Raw genomic sequence first — 18,955 nt, forward strand, 5'->3', positions numbered from 1 at the left:
TGGTTTTATGGGTGGCAGTCGTGTCTCGTGAACTGGAATGAGTTTTCTGAAGGGAGGAGACGAAGACGACTGACAAAGCCAGGGCGGTACACGTTGGACTCCAGAAAGGCCGATGACAAGGTCCCGAGTAGTAGAGTGGTCGGGAATGTTAAATCATATTACACATTTGCAAGTTGTTGGTGAAACAGCAATTGGAGCATGGATTTCCTTTCTGGCCGCTACGCTTTGGAAGGATGACACTGAGCTGTAAATGTCAAGGACAGATTTAAAAATATGAGTGCATGAGGTCTGATAGGTTTTTTAAATGGATTCAGTGGCTAAATTTGCAGAATTAGACATCAGAAAATAAATATTCCCGCCTCTTGCCTCCCAGATAAAACGTTGACACCAACGTCTGCCTTTGCAGTGGCAAGACTCACTGTTTTTTGTCATTGACGCTGAATTTTCCTCAGCAAACGCGTCCATTCATCAAGAATACTTCCATCTTCTGCTAAAATGTGGGCTGATAGGCTGTGCAGTACCATCTGGCCGCTCAATTCCAACAACCCATCATGATCATTATAGCAGTGCAGAGGGGAATCGCGAAAAAACAATCTGCAGCTATTTGTAATTTTGGTTCGATTCAGCTGTGTTTAATATGCGCAGTTTTGTTCCACGAGATCAGCATTGGACAAAGTCTATGTAAGGATACATGAGAAAGTCCGAGGGTTACAGCGGATTTCCCCCGTGGGTTCCGCGCAGCCTGAATCAGTTCAGAATCATGGAGCATCAGAGAGTAACACAGAACAGAAATAGGCGCTCCGGCCCAACTCGTCCATGGCCAACAAAATGCCCATAGATGCGAGTCCCATTTTCCGCGTGTGGCACGTATCCTTCTCAACTTTCCTATTCATGTACCTGTACAAATGACTTTCAAATGTCCTCTCTGTGTTTGACACTTCCACTCATTTCAAAAGACATACCACCCTCTACGTGAAGCGACTTCCCCTCAGGTCCCTTTTGATCCTCTCCCCTCTCACCTCAGACGTGCGCCCTCTTGGTTTTTATTCCCTTACCCTGGTAAAAGACCATATCCTTTTCACCAGATCTATTCCCATCGTGATGTGTACACCTCTATGCGTTCATCCCTCAGTATCCTGCGCTCTAATGAATACAATTCCAGGCTGCCCACTCCTACCCTCCCCCTCCCCGTAACGCAGGTCTTCGAGCTGAATGACGTCTTTCCGATAACAGGTTGAACAGGTCTGTACACTATGCTCCGAATGGGGCCTCGCTGACGTTTTGTACAGCTGCAACATAGTGTCCCAAATGCTATGCTCAGTCCCTTGCATTATGAAGGATAGCTTTCCAAACGCCGTCTTCAACTCCCTGTCTGACTGTGAAGCCACTTTCAGTGTCGGATATACTTGTACTCCTCGGTCACTCTGTTCAGCAACACTCTCCAAGACCCCAATTAACTGTAAAAGTCCAAACTTAGTTTGACTTTGCAAAATGCAAAAACTCGCACTGATGTGAAATAAACTCCAGTTGCCATTCCTCTGTCCACCGACCTAGCCGATGAAGATCACCCTTCTTCATCATCCATGATACCAGCTATTGCAGTGTCATTTGCAAATTTAATTACCACTGTGGTATATTCTCATCCAAATGTTTTATAAAAGTACGAGCAACAGGCAAAAACATTTCTTTCGTCTTTGCAGGTCCTCCACCGAAACCACTCCTAACAACTGACGGAGCAGATAAAATACTTTTGTCAGGTGAGAGAGGTGACTTTCACTTGTGCAGCAATCTACCCTAGACAATGGAACAGCAGTTTTGTCCTGTATCAAAACGAGCAACCTCTGGTATCAAGACCCAGTAATAGTGAACGGGTAGACGGGGTCAACTTCACCATCAGTGTCACGAGCTCTGGGTCACAAAATTACCAACTGTGTTTCAGATGTGCTGGTGTCTGGGAGAAATGTATCTTCAGAGAAGAGTGAACCAGTGAATATAACGGTAGTGGGTAAGTATTAACGTTTCCGCGATTTGAGTAAATCATATTTCAATTATTGCTCAGGATTGCGACAAAATTGCCATGATGAACAGGTGTCTTCAAAAGTCGTGCAAGGAAATATTTTTTTAGTCCAGTCATTACTTACGTTTTCAATAAATGTTCCATGAACTGGTGTAGCTCTCCCTCCAACCATCTGGAAGGATGTGACAAATTGCTCTGCTGTGAAGCTTATTGCAGGCACACTTTTAGAGAAAGAGGGGAAAAGCTGAGTGAACCCAGAGAAATTGCAATTGTGTAGAAGGAATTCTGCACCGTGTTAATCGACCTTTAGCCCTCGTTGCATTATCGTTGGGGTTAGCTTCGATTGAGAAAATTGCGAGGGAATTATGTTTTCGTTTAATGTCCAGGTTTGCTGGAAAAAAATACTTCTTTAGCAGAGGAAAAGTGACAGGCATCCATGGGACAGGTTTTGTGAAGGGTGTCCAGGAAAGCTGTCTCTAGCAATATGTGTACGGCGCTAATAATGAAGGCGCAACACTGGACCTCCTATTTGCTGAAAAACGGCGATTGACTGACGTGTCCCGAGGGCGAACACTTTCGATGCGATTCTGAGAGACACGACCTCCCTCTATTGAAAAAGGCAAGGAATGATGAGGCATGTCTTCTGAGGATAGGCTGAGCGAGCTAGTGCTTTTCTCATTGAGCAAGTGAGGATGAGAGGTGACTTCATCGAGGTGTACAAGATGATACGAGGCATAGATCGAGTGGACAGTCAAAGACATTTTCCCAGTGCCACAATGGCTAACACGAAGGGGCATAATTTTAAGGTGATTGGAGAAAGGAATAACATGGGTGTCAGGGTTATTTTTTTTAACACAGATTGGTGGGTGCGTGGAACGCACTGCTTACAGAGGTAGTGTGCGCAGATCCATTAGGGATATGTAAGAGACGCTCAGATAGTCACATGGATGATGGAGAAATGGAGGGCAATGTGCCATAGAAGGGCTAGATAGATCTTACAGCAGGATAAAATATCGGTATAACATTGTTGGCCGAAGGGCCTGTACTGTGCTGTAGTGTTCCATGTTCTATGGTCATTGAATGTTCAGCATGGTTTTTTGGGTGGCAGTTCGTGTCTCGTGAACTTGAATGAGTATTTTGAAGAGGAGACGAAGACGACTGACAAAGCCAGGGCGGTACACGTTTCCTGCATGGACTCCTTGCTGAAGGCCGTTGACAACGTCCCGAGCGGTAGAGTGGTCGGGAATGTTAAATCATATTACACATCTGCAAGGTGTTGGTGAAACTCCAATTGGAACATTGTTTTCCTTTCTGGTCGCTACGTTTTGAAAGGATGACATAGAGCTGTAAATGGTGAAGGACAGATTTAAAAATACGATAGCATGAGGCTTGATAGAATTTTTCATGTATTTGCAGAAATAGATAAGAAAAAAAAATATTCCCTCCTCTTGCCTCCAGATAAAAACATTGAGATCAACGTCTGTCTTTGGAACGGCAAGAGTCACTGTTTTGTGGCATTGACGTTGAATTTTCCACAGCAAACGCGTAGATTCATCAAGAATATTTCCATCGTTCTGCGAAAACATGTGCTGATAGGCTGTGTATTAGAATGGCAAGTATTGATCCAAGTAAACTAACCCAACCATCCAATTTTCATCCATTGGTCTCCCTGGTGTAACCACTTCGACAAGGGCAAGAGTTTTGGATTGCCTGCAATCGGCTGACGGGATAGAACCATTGCCCTGTAAGTTGCCGCAGTGCCCTGATTGCCAGTGGAACTTTGGTTTTGATCACTGCATCTTCTCCGTGAAAAACCGCCCACATTGACGTGTTGTAATGTACACTCGTGAACTCATCAATAACGGAATATGAAAATAATGGAAATTGGAATTTATTAATTGGAGGCGGTGGGGGGGGGGGGGAGGTGGGGGAAGTTGCCAATATCTGTATGAAATCTCCGACAAGAGCATAATGAAAAATCACGGACACCAGCCTCCCCTCCTGGAGTCTAGTGTTTAGCTGTCGTTGTCTCGCTGAAGCAGCCAGCATAACAAAGACCCCGCCCACCCCGCTCAATTACACCCTTTAACGATCATTATAGCAGAGCAGAGGGATATCGCAATAAAAAACCTCTGCAGCTCTTTGAATTTTGGTTCATTGAGCTGTGCTTAATAGACGCAATGTGGGTGCACTGGGTTGGTATAAAATAAGTCTCTGCAAGGATACAGAAGAAGTGAGGGTTACAGCTGTTAAAATATCGTCGGAACACATTGCTGTGAAGGCAAGATTCAATCATGGCAGTGAACCTGTACTCAATCATTACAGGGAGGGGGAAGAGATAAGCGGGTAAGTGACACGTTGACTCAGTTCAATGAAACAGAATTCAGTAAAGATCATGATCTATTAAATAACAATCGTTTCACACCTTATCTGTTTACTTTGACCCCAAACATGTAAGCATGGGCGAGAGTTGCCGTTTGGGACAAAGTGACCGAAATTCTTAGTTCCAGGTTTTAAAAGGGGCTTTTTCGTGTTGGTAAACGTCATAGCCATGCGCATCAAATTTATTGGAAAGAGGCGACAGCTGAGATATGTCATTCCATACTGAGTAAGGAAGTGATCAGCAGATTTCCAGAACGATGCCGTTATTAACTCAGGCATTTGTGGCATTAAAAACACATTTAAGGAGCGCTTTAAATTGAAATTACGATGCAAATCTTAAGAACAAACAAACGTGGACGAACACAACGAGTTAGGCAGGATCAGTGGAGGCACATGTGGTAAGTCACTGCATGAAGACCAGTGTACATGAACAGAAGGTTGTCCTGTTTCAGGTAACCAACACCTTCGGTGTACATGTCCCACACACAGTCACCCGTCCAACCTGTTTCGTTCTCCCAGTTTAAGTAATCCCCACCCCGCTTCCCCACAACTCCCCCACCATGATTCTTCACTTCTAACCTTTCCAAGAGAATCTGCCTATTTTCCATCCTTTTTTTTCCCTTTATCTCCTTAATCTGACCTATTCCCGGCGTATCTGCTCTCCCCTCGTCCACAGCACGTACCTATCACTATCTCTTACCTGCATCTATCCGTCACCACCTTGTGCCCACCCCTCCTCCCTCTTTGTCCACCTTTCACTGCTCTGCTTTCCCCTCCTAAATATTGCGCTTATGCTTTTCCTATCTTCAATCCGGAAGACGGCTCCTGACCCGAATCGTTGACCGCCTTCTTTTCTCCACGGATGCTGCCTGGCCTGATGAGTTCTTCCAGGATCATTGTGATCTTCATCTGGATTCCATTCTGCAGTCCTTTGTTTCTCTCTTATCTCTATACCGCCATTTCCATGTTCACAGACGTAGGTCCCAGAAAATTTCCCTCTCCCTCCCCTGGGGCGATATTCAGGAAAAAATGAGTCACTTTGATTAGCACAAGTAAGCTAGCAGATGATATTGTTAGGTTGTATTTTCAAAAGCGAAGGAAGCTATTAAATATTACAAGGAGATTTGCTCAGCTCGATAAGTGGGCAGAGAAATTGCAAGTGCCTTTCAGTACATTTTAATGCAGCAGGGCACTGGGGTTATGTAGGAAATAGTGCCGTTGGAGTACAAGTATGTAGTCCATGGAAGTGGCGTCGTTTGCAGACAGGATGGTGATGAAGACCTTTGGAACACTCACCTTCACCGCAATCAGCATATGAGTTGGAACGTTATGTTGAGCTGGACAAAATGATGGTAAGCCCTCATCTGCAGCGCTGGGTACAGTTTCGGTTACACTGTTACAGGAAACACGTAATTAATCTGTTTAGAATGCAATGAAGATTGACAAGGATGCTGTCAGGTCTCGAATGCATGAGGTATTGGGGGAGTTCGGGCAGGAGAGGAATGGTTTATTGGAACCTACAAGGCTGAGGGATCTCTTGCAGAAATGTTTAAAATCATTAGGGTGTAGATGTGATGAATTCAGGACAGTCTTTTTCCCAGAGGACGGGAATCAAACCAGAGGCCAGAGGTTTAGCATGAGAGGTAAAGGATTTAAAATGGGCCCGAGGGGCAACTTCACATGAAGACGGTGAGTTTATAAAACAAGTTTCCAGAGATAGGCGCCTGAAGCAGCTGCAATAAAAAAATAAGATATTTGGATAAGTCCATGCATTGCAAAGGTTTACCAGGATATGGGCCAAAGACAGGCCAGTGGGACTAGATTAGCTGGACACATTTTGCTACCGGGATGAGTTCGACCGAAGGGTCTGTTGCTCTGCTGTAATACTCCTTGTTTCTCCACGACTCTAAAGAGCTTCAGACTGCGCACAGGCCGCCCTAAAGAATTTTCAAGTTCATTTGACAAAAGAAACGTTCGACTGGGCGAGATGACTCTTTCAGATTCGGCGGGGACAGCTTCGGCTGATGTCCCGTTTTGTTGTTTCACTTCTCAAACCTGTTGACACCCAGCGTGCGAAACTGCATCCAAGGTCGTTTTTGATATTCACTGTGTGAAATATTCATGGAAAGACAACTCAGGCAATTAACTTACTTTTACGAAGACGAGACTCGAAACTCAATTGTTGGTGTCCACCAGATGGATGAAAGTGCCTATCCGGGTATTATCCAAAATCACGCCGGTGGGGCTTTAGTGACACAACCTTCCACTTTATGTCTACTCTCTCCCCATTGTTTGTACGACATAGAAAGTTGTAATGTCCAGCCATTTGCACTAAAAGGATGCTTTCATAGAGAATAGTTTAACAGCAGTGTAAAAGTTGTTAACGTTAATTCCGCTGATGTTCAGACGCGTACGTGTCTTGTGGTGTCAGGGCTGGACACATGTGTTGACTTGTTGTCATTGGCAGCGAACAGGGGTCCTGAAGAAATCCTTGTGCCTTTCTTACCAGCAGTGAAGTTGGATTCCGCACAAGAGCTTGCACTAAGGTTACTGTAGATGTGGTTTGTTTCACTCAGTTTATGGTTCACTTTTAACGCCGCATGCTTGCGGAAGGCATCTGACTGCACAAGTTAACACATCAACATTTTTTTCGATTTCTGCCTTTCAGCTGAGCACATTCGTGAGTGGATTCCGGTTTTACCAGCGGTGAATTTGAGCCTCCTGATTACTGCGACGGGAATCTACTGGTGGAAGATCGGTAGGTTAATCCCTGCGAATAAGAATCCTTTCGCAGAGCAAAAATTAGCACGGTTGTTTCAGCTTTCAGCCTTTGACACTGATCCCCGTCTGGGCTCCGAATGAGAGGTAATGTGCAAAGATACAATGGACTGACAGGTGCCATCCCAAACGTAATGGAAGATTGGTTGTTTGGCCACCTCAAATTTCTTCAAGTCCGTGTGTGATGCGGAGCATCTGTTGAGTGAATTTGTGTGTAGTTGACGGGCTAAAGGGGAGAATATAATGGGGTCAATTTGCGATTGGTGTCAAGAGGCCTATAGTTGTCTGTACACCGTGGGCCGAAACGCCTCTTTCGCTGCTGAATGATTCTGACATTTTCATTGGGCCTTTTACGTAACTGGTACCTTTCATGAAACGAGTGCCCGGCAAATAATGACAAAAATAACGAGAAGAAGCCAACATGAACTTTCCGTTGCTTTCCGACTGTGTGTTACCAGTGTACGAATATAACGCACTCAGTCAACTGTAAGGGGTGCTTGATCCACTCGAGTTGCCTTTCGCATCACCTGGTCCTCTTTTGATACATCTGCACTCGGCCCCATTGCAACAGATCTGGGGGATTCCACCTCAGAGCTGATTGTCTACATTGATTCATCTCCTGAATGCCACTGAATCCTAAGCTCTATCGAGCGCACAGACAATCGGTTGTCTGAATACCTCATGGCATTCTTATCAAACATCCCTACATTCTCCATCGTGGCTTCCTGAGAACACGTTCGCTGGTCCTTCTGCCTGTTGTTTATCTTGACGATATCTCTATCACCCCTTCGTGACCGGTTTTCATTTCCTACCTCCCAGCATACGAAATCCCCCGGAGTCACCATGTGACTGCCCGCGTATCTTGTGGTCACTCCGTCTGCGCCCTTTCACTGCTTCGTCCATTGCGCAATTGTCTGCCCCTTAGGTGGAGCTCCTTTGAACTGTAGTTTCCCTTCTCCACTCTTGTGACGTACTGCTCTTGGACCCTCGTCCATCATGCTTTATCATGTCTTGAGTGGCTCTAATATTGATGACGCAGTTTGCTTGTATCTGTTTTGTCCATTTCCAATTTACCTCAAGTAACTGTGTATTTTCTAGTTTTCCTTTGTATGTTGCAGAGAACAACGTACTACAGCACAGCAGACAACCCGGCATTACCCAACACTATGCCTTCTCTTTTGATTATATTCACTCTCTCACGGCAGCCATTGTTCCATCGAAAACGCCATTTCTTGCCACATGTAATCATCCTAATCCCTTATCTCTCCCTCCAGTTCGTTTTATGCAACCCGGGACGAGTTGTATCTCCTTCTGAATACTGATGAAGAGTCTTCCACCAGATTCATTGACTCGTTTTTCTTTCCATGTTCTCTGACCTGCTGACGTTTCCAATATTATCTTTTAGCCCTCAGACTTCCGGCAACTGCGGTTTATCCAACATTTTAATTACTTCAAATTCCTGTCTCCCTAAGCCGTATGCATTATCATGGACGTCTAGTCCCTAAACGCTTCCATTTCTCATCATGAAGGCCGTTTGACTCTCCGTTTCTTTTTTTAATTTCCATCCAATCTATTGCCCTCTGGTTACACTCTCCTCCGCCTGCCGGGAGGTTGTGCTTCCCCTCAAAACTTCCGAAAATCCTCTGCCGTTTTTTTTCCGATCGGAATATCACACTTTGCTTTCACGAGAAGGATTGGTATTGGTATTGGTATTGGTTTATTATTGTCACTTGTACTGAGGTACAGTGAAAAGCTTGTCTTACAAACCGATCGTACAAGTCAATTAATTACAAAGCTAGTTACATTGAGTTAGTACAAAGTGCATTGATGTAGTACAGGTAAACACAGTAATAGTGCAGAGTAAAGTGTCACAGCTAAGAGAAAGTCCAGTGCAATAAGGTGCAAGGTCACAACAAGTAGATCGTGAGGTCATAGTCCATCTCATTTAGAAAGGAACCGTTCAATAGTCCTTATCTCAGTGCGGTAGAAGCTGTCCTCAAGTCTGGCGGTACGTGCCATCAGGCACCTGTATCTTCTACCCGATGGAAGAGGAGAGAAGAGAGAATGTCCCGGGTGAGTGGGATCTTTGATTGTACTGGCTGCTTCACCAAGAGAAATAGAGGGCAAAGACAAGAGTCCAAGGAGGGGAGGCTGGTGTCCGTGATGCGCTGGGCTGTTTCCATAACTCTCTGCAGTTTCTTGCGGTCCTGGGGCAGAGCAGTCGCCGTACCAAGCCGTGATAACTTCAAGATAGGATGCTTTCTATGTGCGTCAGTAAAAGTTGGTGAGAGTCAAAGTGGACAATCCAAATTTCTTTAGCCTCCTGGGGAAGTAGAGGCGCTGGTCAGCTTTCCTGTCCGTGGCATCTACGTGATAAACGCACATATAAGGTCTTCCTTAATATTAGGCCCTTTTAACTGTTTAATTTTGGTATTTTAAAATGCTACCTGCCTTCTAATAATCTCCTTATCCATTGTGTTCCTAATGTCTGCTTTCGCTCTCTGACGGTTCACAGGGAATTTCAGAAGACGTTGATGAATGAGATGAAATCCAAATTACGCGGAACGGGATAGGAAGTTACAGTCACGCTCAAATATTCTGAGACGATGATCCCTTTCTGACATCTTCGTTTGATAACTGAATCCCAAACATGTTGGACAGCCGCGTATTCTCAACCAGCCGTTTGTAGGATGTCAATGGCAAAGATCGAATCAGTGAAGGGAATATTTTAAAAATTTTGTCTTTGGACTGAAATCATGTTGCAACTAACACCCCGGGATTCTTTGGCCTCCGAACTGCTTTTTGCTGCTACATTTTAGCTGTAGTGACCGGTGCGCAAAGTTATACAGATTCCACTGTCCAGCAGCGCTGTAGATCTTCTGTAATTGAGGAAATTGCTTTGCATTTTCTGTACTTTTTGAAGAAATATTCCTGATTTCCCATTTCTGCATTTACGTTGTGTCTGATCTGACATCAACCGTGTTGTTACGTGACCATGTTGCGTCTACATCTTACTTAAAAGCCACGCCACAGAATTATATATTTTATGTATGTTATTGGCTTGGTGAATAATAATTTTATATATTTTATTGGGGTTGATGAAGATAAACACACACACACACACAAACAGACACACACACACACACACAGACACACACACACACACCACACACACACACAAACACCACACACCTGGTACATCAATGTGTAAAATGTTCATGGCTTTTAAAAGTGGAAATACGATAACATTACTTGTGTAACGTGTAATGTTATTTTAAATGTCACATCGTGTGCTGAATGCTGAACCAATGACAATTCCAAATAGAAGACTTTTTTGATGCTTTGATTACTTAGAAATACACCTGCTTTGTGTGTGTTTTATTTCTCAGTTCATGCATCAGACGAAATAATGTGTTTGTAGAATCAACAGATGTCTTTACAGTTTCCGATCATGCTCCAAATCTCTTTCAGTATCATGCCCAAAGTTTGCACGAGTTCCCCCAAATCACGTGAGCTCCCGGGTATGCTTCGTGGTTATTTTATCTTTTTATGAAATTTCGATGTGGTGCAGATGTGGTGAACGCTAGAAGACCATTGCAGCGGTGTAAATGGAGATAATGTTGTTACTGAGCTGACACCGCCGTCCATATGGACAACATCGGCTGCCCTACTTTCAGCTAAGCTTTTGATGACCTCTAGGAAATCCAAGAGGTTTTTCAGACACGATTTTGAACGCTCAAAGCCGTGCTGACTGTCCAGAATCAGACCTGGTGTCTCCAAATGTTGGTAGTTGCTGTCCGTCAAGAATACCTTTAGCTAGTTACCCATCATCGATGTCAGACTCACTAGCCTGCAGCTTCCTGGCTTGTCTTCGCGACCCTTTTTAAACAATAATGACACATTAACCTCTCTCTCTACTCCTCTGAAACATTACCCGTGGCCAGAGATGAAGCAAATATCTGTACCAGGTCCTCCTCAGTATATTCTCTAGTTTCTCACAAGATCCAAGAATGCACCCAAGTCAGGCCTGAACATTTAATCCAACTGGATGCACTTCGTGGACGAAACAACGGCGATCCATTTTCGGTGACCTCATTTGCAGTGTGATGATCGGCGATGGAGTGACGCCGTGAGATTGTCCGAGGTGGGTGTGGCCAGCAATAACTACTTGAGCAGAATGACTTAAAGCTGATAGGCAATACATTTTGTTTGGTGAGGATGTTTATTTCTACTGTATTCCAACAGCACGTTACAACTGGTGTAATCTTTACACTGGGGCAAACTGCCGGCTTCTCTGTCATACTCATCTTATCGTGATTAACTATCCCTATGAAATATATTTAGAAACAGGTAAGACGCCGCAAGCTTGGTACTTGTCGCATGAAATAGTGACAGTGGCGACCTGGAGGCGCTGAGTTTAATGTCCGTTTCAGTATATTCTGGCACCATTAAAACTGAACATTAAGATCTCTGAACAGATAAAAATAACATCGATGCCCCAGGGACAAGAAGGAAAGTCATTTCCTCTCGAAAGTTAAACGTCACACCGCGCACAGGCAGCTGAAAAGTTGCAAATCATTTGTCAAACTAGCACCAACAACGGAGAACATCTCCTCCCAAGCAATAAACTCATTCAGACTTCTTTCTCCTTTTCATTAACGGAATTATCGGACTCTGCGCATAATTTGTTGTTTTCTTTTTGTTTTCTCTCGAGTTATCTTAACAAGTTATCAGCTTGTTTTCGCTCTCCTCTTGTTTTCCTTTTCTCTTTCTCTCTCTCTCCCTGTCTCTCTTTTTCTCTCTCTCTCCCTCTGGCTCTCTCTCACTCACTCTCTCTTAAGAGTCTGTAGAATATGCCTGATGGTTCTGCCTCACCACCTCTGCTGGCAGAGATTTCCATGCGTCCACCACTGAAATACATCCATAACGGCAGTGAGCACATTCCTGGGGATTGCATTGAATAACGTCGTTTTGGCATTTTGTCGTCCGTCGCATGGAAAATATTTTGTTTTCATGCAAAACTGATTGTATTGAATGGACAGGAGCGAATATTTCACAGCACTGCCATTCCGCAACAGGACGAGATCTTGTGACACAATGAATAAATAACAACTTGCATTGTTACACATTCCTTTCCTGTCTCAACAGTTAGTGATCTTCTTCCAGAAGTCAAGGGGAATGAAGGTGGCGTTTACAGCAGATAAGACATTTCGTTTTGAAGTTAGACGACTCTCTGCGGTGCCGCATTGACAGAGGCATCATGAGACCATGTGATCCTCCCCTTCTGCCATCAATCCCTCAGCCCTTCCGGTTCTGAGAAACCGTCTCAGGCGCACTTCCCCAGAACACAGTGATTTTTCCAAGCAGCCGACAGTAAACCATGAATCTCGTCGCTTATTTCTACTCTTTGGTAAGTCGTGGAACAATTTTCTGTCTGCGGTAATCTGTTCTCGTTCTACGCATTACCGCAAGTATTTTGCGTGCGTGGCACTAAATCTTCAGTTTGATCTGTCATAGTGAGTGGAAACCAGCAAATACTGGATTAATTGTCAATATTTCTATTAACTTTATTGACCTATGCTTTTGAGGAATTATCAAGGGGTATTTTATAGAACGACGGTAATCTTCAATGTGTGTTTTCAATGTTTGTAGAATAGATTTTAGTCACGTCTATTGTTCATATTCTATTTCTCCTCAGTTATTGTTTGTGAATAAGCAATATCTTGCAATGCAGCTGCATGTCACTGAGTAAAGGTTGGTGGCGGACTCGAAGGAATTGTGGTGTTACCAGGTTGGCAACACACTATTAATATCTGTACTTCATCAGATGCGGTGCAACTGTTCATCTTGAAAGAAGAAGTAGGGAAGGTATCGAGTTAACCCAGCACTGCAAAGACCACTGCCCACAGCAGTGAGCATGCATCCAATATAGAACCACATGTGTAGTTGAGATCAACAACCGAGATGCTTCGAGGGGGAGGTGTCCACGTATATGAGAAAAAGCAGAAAGATCTTACCAGTGGAAGGAATTTGTTGAGGCGTATGGGAAACGAACTCTCAATGACTTGCAAGTCATCTTTCATAGTTCCCTGAAAGGTCACTGCACAGGGTGAAGGTTTGAGTAAAATCCCAAGCCACTCAGCAAGTTTTCGTGATATTTCCCGTGTGTCAACTTAAATGTTGATCAATGATTAAAGGTGAGCAGTCAAAACAGGGAGCGTTGTGCCAAAATTTCAGTTAGGCCAAAATCCTCAACCCGCAAAAAACCTCATGTGCGACGTGAAGCATCATTTATGACAAACGGATTCTTGCCACATTCACAGGTTACACTGCAATGAAGAACCAGGTTCTCTACTTCCTCCAAACATTCCGGTAATTTCATAGGACAATGATGTCATGGGCAGTCAATGTTTTAGTTGTGTATTTTTAACTGCTTTATTCTGAGTAGACCAAGTTCCTTTTTCTGAGAATTAATGATTCTCCAGGCTAATCCTGCTGACATTACTCAGAAATCTCACAGCTCTTGTCGGAATTAGAAGTTTTAATTAATTTTGTTTCATTTAACACAATGATAGTCGTGAGCGCGCATTTCTGAAGCTGTAGGACACAATGCTTGTGGGAATGCGCAGGCAAGGCTGAGATTTGGGAAAATATTTTCAGAGCAATTCCTCATTTTGCCTGCTCGCGTTTGAGCACATCATTGAGACATACATCTGTACAGTGGGCGGACACTGACAAAGACAGGAGTGACAAAGGAACAGCTGCCAAGTCGGCTGATTATTCTTCAGCTTTAGACGTTTTCAGTGGCACTTCTCAAACCCATAACAATATAGAGGGCTAACTTCTATTTCGCCCGTCAGCAGCATGGGTGTAATTCTGTCTCCGTGCGCGACTATCGCATCTTCAAGACATCTTTGGCAAGGCGAACTAGGAACACGGCCTATTCAAGCATATTTTCAACAGGACGTGGTTGCATTTCGCCCATTTTCCCACTACCATGATCAGAGAAACAAGTTTCAGACACGTGTTGACCGTCCCATCGATCTCAACCAGAATATACTTGAGTTCCTTTGTCCACCATTCGTAGAATTGATTCGCATACTCATTTTGTCCATTCATCGAGACACTGGGAAGTGGAAGGTCCTCGGAATTCAGCCGTATATTTGATGAATCAATTTCGCGGTTCCATCAATTTCCAAAAAAAAACCATATCGATCAATCCATCAATTCTTGTCTCTCGTAATAATTGGGGGTGCCCTTACCCGGTTCAAGGGACATCCACCTGAATGTTATTTCAGACACCCACCATTACCTCCTTCTTTATCTCCAAATGCTCTGGAATATTAGCCCGCTCCACAGTGATGTCCCTATTCTCCACCTCCTTCACCTTGTGATAACTGCTGCAAAGTACTTATTTCGGCCTCTCTCACATACTCCGCCTCCAAAAACTTGTTTACACCTTTATTGACCAGTGACCCTAATCTCTCCCGACTTTTTCTTTTGATGTCTGCATAGAATACATTTGGACTCTCTTTAATCCGGCTTGACATGGACAATTCATGGTCTCTCTTGGCTCTCGTAATTCCCTTCTTGAATGCCTTTCCAGCTTCATTATAATCCTCAAGTTCCCCGTTTCATTTTAGCTTCCTAAACCTTACGGACGCTTCTTTATTCTTCTTGACAACTTCACCACCTCTCTCGACATCCAAGGTTCCTGCACTGTGCTATCCTTGTGCTTCGTTCTTATTGGAAAACATCTGTCATGTACTTTGTGCAGTTGGTCTTTAAACACCCTATTCATGTGGACTCGCCCAAAACAGCTGTTCTGAATTAACTCGCCCTAATTCCTGCCGATAAAACTCCTAATTTTATCTGCTCCAATTTAATATTCTCCCGGAAAAGCTCACACTTAGACTTATCTAAGACTTGAGAAGCTGTGGTCACTTTTCCCCAGCTGTTCTCCCACTGAAAGCTCATTCCCCAGTACCAGGTCCAGCATGGATCTCTCTTTGAACTATGTACATGCTGATTTAAGAAACCCTCCAGGATGCACCTAACGAATTCTGCCGCTTCTAACCCTCTTGCAATAAAGAATTACCAGTCTAGATTCGAGTCTTTGAAGTCACCAACGACAATACCCCTGCTGTTTATAAACATTTCCCTAATCTCCTGGATAATCTCACTCCTAAGTGTCCTGGTGGCTCTTGGGGGGTTTGTAGTATAATCACATCAGAGTGATAGCAAGTTTCTTATGTTTGACTTCTATCAATATACACTCAGTGTATGAGCCATCCATTATTTCCTCTCTCAATTTAGCTGTGATGTTGTCCCTCATTAATAGTGCAACTGCATCTCCCACACTTTTCTATATTTTCTAAAATATTCAAACCCTGGCCGAGAAAATTATGCCGACGGTTCTATCATTCTCCCAACCAAGTATTTGCAATGGCCACTGATCCATACCCTAGGTCATTCACTATCACCCCTAATATTCCTCACTAAAAAAAAAAAATCCTTCAACCCGTTCGTCCCATTTCTTCTATTAACTTTCTCCTTCCACTTCTTCCTCAACAATTTATTGGCCATTACATCTCCCTTCAAAATTTGTCCCAATCCGGAGAAAATCCTTCAGATTATATCACTATCCGTTTTTCAGACAAATATCAGTTGCTTCTGGGGAAATAACTGTCCGATCGTGCAAGTAATAATTTGTTTCTACAGATAGCCTACTGATCTCCTTCAATTTTTTTTTGTGAATATAAGATGAATGCTGTTGGCTTTAAATTATTGATATCAGCTGCACATGTTTATTTGAATGGTAACTTCCGCTTTGTCAGTGCTGAAACAGCTCTGAGCTGTGAGTGCAGATTTCTGTTATCAGCTATTACTCTCACGGCTAAAATTAGTTGCGGTTTCTTTGTGTGATGCAGTTTCAGTATTACTACTATCTTCCCTATTTTGTGGAAATGACGCACGAACATATGCACATCTGACAGTGAATTCAGCAACTAAAATTGAAATAGGAAGCAGTCTCAAGAAGCGGCATAATTTTCTAATTATTTAGACCTAACTCCCTTCTTTGGCCATTTCGAATTGGACCCCTCAACAAAGTATGCTCAGGCTAGTGGAGACGAATTGCTTCATGGAAAACGCTGCTGTAGCTTTCTTGTTAGTGTACGCCTCTTCGCCGCCAGCGTATTTTAAAACAAACTCCCACCAATTAACCGAACTTTCCACTCTATATGTGAACACTTCAGTTGCAAACTGCTGCTTTGGATGACTTCAGTACAGCATATCACTCTCAATCTTTATACATGTTCACGCTGTTCAGACAGGACTGACCGTTTCAGACATTGCAGCTATTAAATCGCACGTTTCGACCGGGAAGTGTCGTGTGCGCAACCTGTTTAACGGGTCATTATCCTGTATGGCTGCAGGAAGGACATTATTTCATGTCGTCGGCAGAATTCCCGCCTTTCCTCTAATCGGAGGAAAACAACAACTTCATATCTTGCAAAGTATCCTCCATTCGTTCCAACCTCACAACCAAGAAATACAGGCAATCTGTGGAAATCATAGGACGATAAAAAGCAGACACCACGATAAAAAAAAACATTTAAAGCTACAAACAATCATCATATTGCAGCTTTCTTGTCCAGATATATGAAAGTCTCCCGTTCTATATTTTATTTTGATCCCTTCTGAAAACCAGTCACAAATCATACTCCCGTTGGATCTTGACAGGATGCACTCAAATGACGGCAAGCCACAAAGTACAAATATTTTCTTCTCATCTTCTGGGCAGATATTTCTCAATTTGCTCTCAATCCTTCTTAAATTGTCTACAGACTCTCTAACCTTCAAAAGCAGTATTCGGGAATCGGACATTAACGAGGCCGAGAAATGTATTGATTGAAAAACTGGATTGACTACCAGGGAGATGGCCCGTTGACACGAGGTCAAATCCCACGTTGCCTTTCGGCAAAGCAAATCAGGACATCATCGAATTATGAATTAAAGTTTATTGTCTTTACATGGGAATATTGCGGTGCCCTAGTGCCTTTTAGAAATAAAATATGCCGTCAGCGCTCCTCTGTGACACATATATCTGGTCAACAGTACTGATGGTGGATTATTTTTTATTCTATTATTCCAAAAGGTTCTGTTTAGCAGTGCAGAATAAATGCCGGCATCAGGGATAACATCTAAATGCTGTGTAGAAATTAATAGAGAATTGAGAAGGATGTATGTGTAAACCGATAATTACAAGCTTCAATTGAAGGAATGCTTTGGAGTTTACCGTTTTCAATCCTTTTATTAGTTTTCAAATTAATACAGATTGATATATAGCATCGAAGTTTGTACATGTAATACAAAGAGATCTGGATAACAATCAAAGCATAGATAATCATAAAGAACAAAATATTAAAAAAATCTGTAGATCCAACGATCACTTAGTAAATGAATATAGTATAAAAGAAAGGAAAGAAAAAGATTTATTATAGAAATTAAAAAAACAAATCAATAAGAAAAATTATAAACAATATAAAGTAAAACAAAATTTAAAAGAAACGAACAGAAAGAAAGGAAAATAAAAACTGGCCTAAAATTTCTCAGTAGAAACAGAACAATATTATGTCTTCAAGTCCGTTCCTCCAAGGTGGAAAGTTATTGAAAGGGGATCTGCTTCATGTGAAAATATTGAGTAAATGGTCTCCAAATATCTTCAAATTTAAGCGAAGGATCAACAGTACCACTCCTAATTTTTTCCAAGTTTAAACATGATATAGTTTGATAGAACCATTAAAAAGTAGTAGGGGGTATTGGATCCTTCCATTGAAGCAAAATGGATCGTTTGGCCTTTAATGTAACAACGACAATCATACGGTTAGCAGAAGCAGATAAATGGCCAGACTCTATCCTTGGTAATCGAAAAATTGCAGTGATAGGGTGAGGTTGTAAATCAATGTTCAATACGTTTGAAATAATGTAAAAAATGCCTATCCAATATTTTTCAAGAAGAGGACAGGATCAAAACATTTGTGTCAGAGAAGCCACATTCTATTGACATCTGTCACATATAGGATTTATATGGTTATAAAAACGAGCTAACTTATCTTTGGACATATGGGTCCTGTGGACTACCTTAAACTGCATCAACGAGTGTCTGGCACACATTGAAGATATATTAACTACCGCAGTATGTTTTAATGCATTATGTTTCAACATACAGTTTTTCTTGCTGCACTGATTGTTTTGTCGGTGTTAACGTCTTTATAGTAGTGACCTCTCGTCACGTAAATTAATATATTCGGCAGGGTTTGCCCATCTTTGATTCTGTGCTTCAAGCAAGCCTGGATCATGACATCAATCTCAACCAGAATTGACCTGTGTTCCTTCGTCCATCACTTACGCATTCCTTGTTCGTATTATTGCTTCGCAAACTCACCTTCCCCTTTCACTGGGGTACGGGGAGGCGATGGTCCTTGAAATTGCTTGACACATTGATGAATCAACTTGGCTGTTCCATCAATTGCCAAGGGAACAAATCCATCCACTTGTAAGGAATGTTTCTCATGTCACCTTTGAATGCCATTTTCTCTGCAGCAAAGTCGATCTGCATGTTTTTCTTCTAGGTGCATCTGATTTCTTTTTTTTCAGCTCGGCAAACAGAAATTTAATTTCTTCTAGAAATTAAATGCCCCTCAAATGTTCGTCGTTTCGACTTTTTATTTGTTTATAAGGTCGTCTGTTGTGTCAGCTGTCCCCAAATCCTGT

At 42.8% G+C, this 18,955-nt stretch overlaps 1 protein-coding gene and 1 long non-coding RNA gene across 12 annotated transcripts in view; both read left to right on the forward strand.

Moving 5' to 3' along the window:
• The window catches only part of LOC127566432 (uncharacterized), an 87,371-nt gene that overhangs the window by 14,728 nt on the left and 53,688 nt on the right, over positions 1-18,955 (forward strand). The gene's annotated exons all lie outside the window — the stretch shown is intronic.
• Positions 1,945-9,734, forward strand: LOC127566435 (uncharacterized). The gene is made up of 3 exons (XR_007955713.1): positions 1,945-2,005; positions 7,068-7,157; positions 9,693-9,734. It is a non-coding gene; the product is annotated as an uncharacterized LOC127566435 (long non-coding RNA).

The sequence above is a fragment of the Pristis pectinata genome, chromosome 41, assembly GCF_009764475.1.
Source record: "Pristis pectinata isolate sPriPec2 chromosome 41, sPriPec2.1.pri, whole genome shotgun sequence".
Taxonomy (NCBI): domain Eukaryota; kingdom Metazoa; phylum Chordata; class Chondrichthyes; order Rhinopristiformes; family Pristidae; genus Pristis; species Pristis pectinata.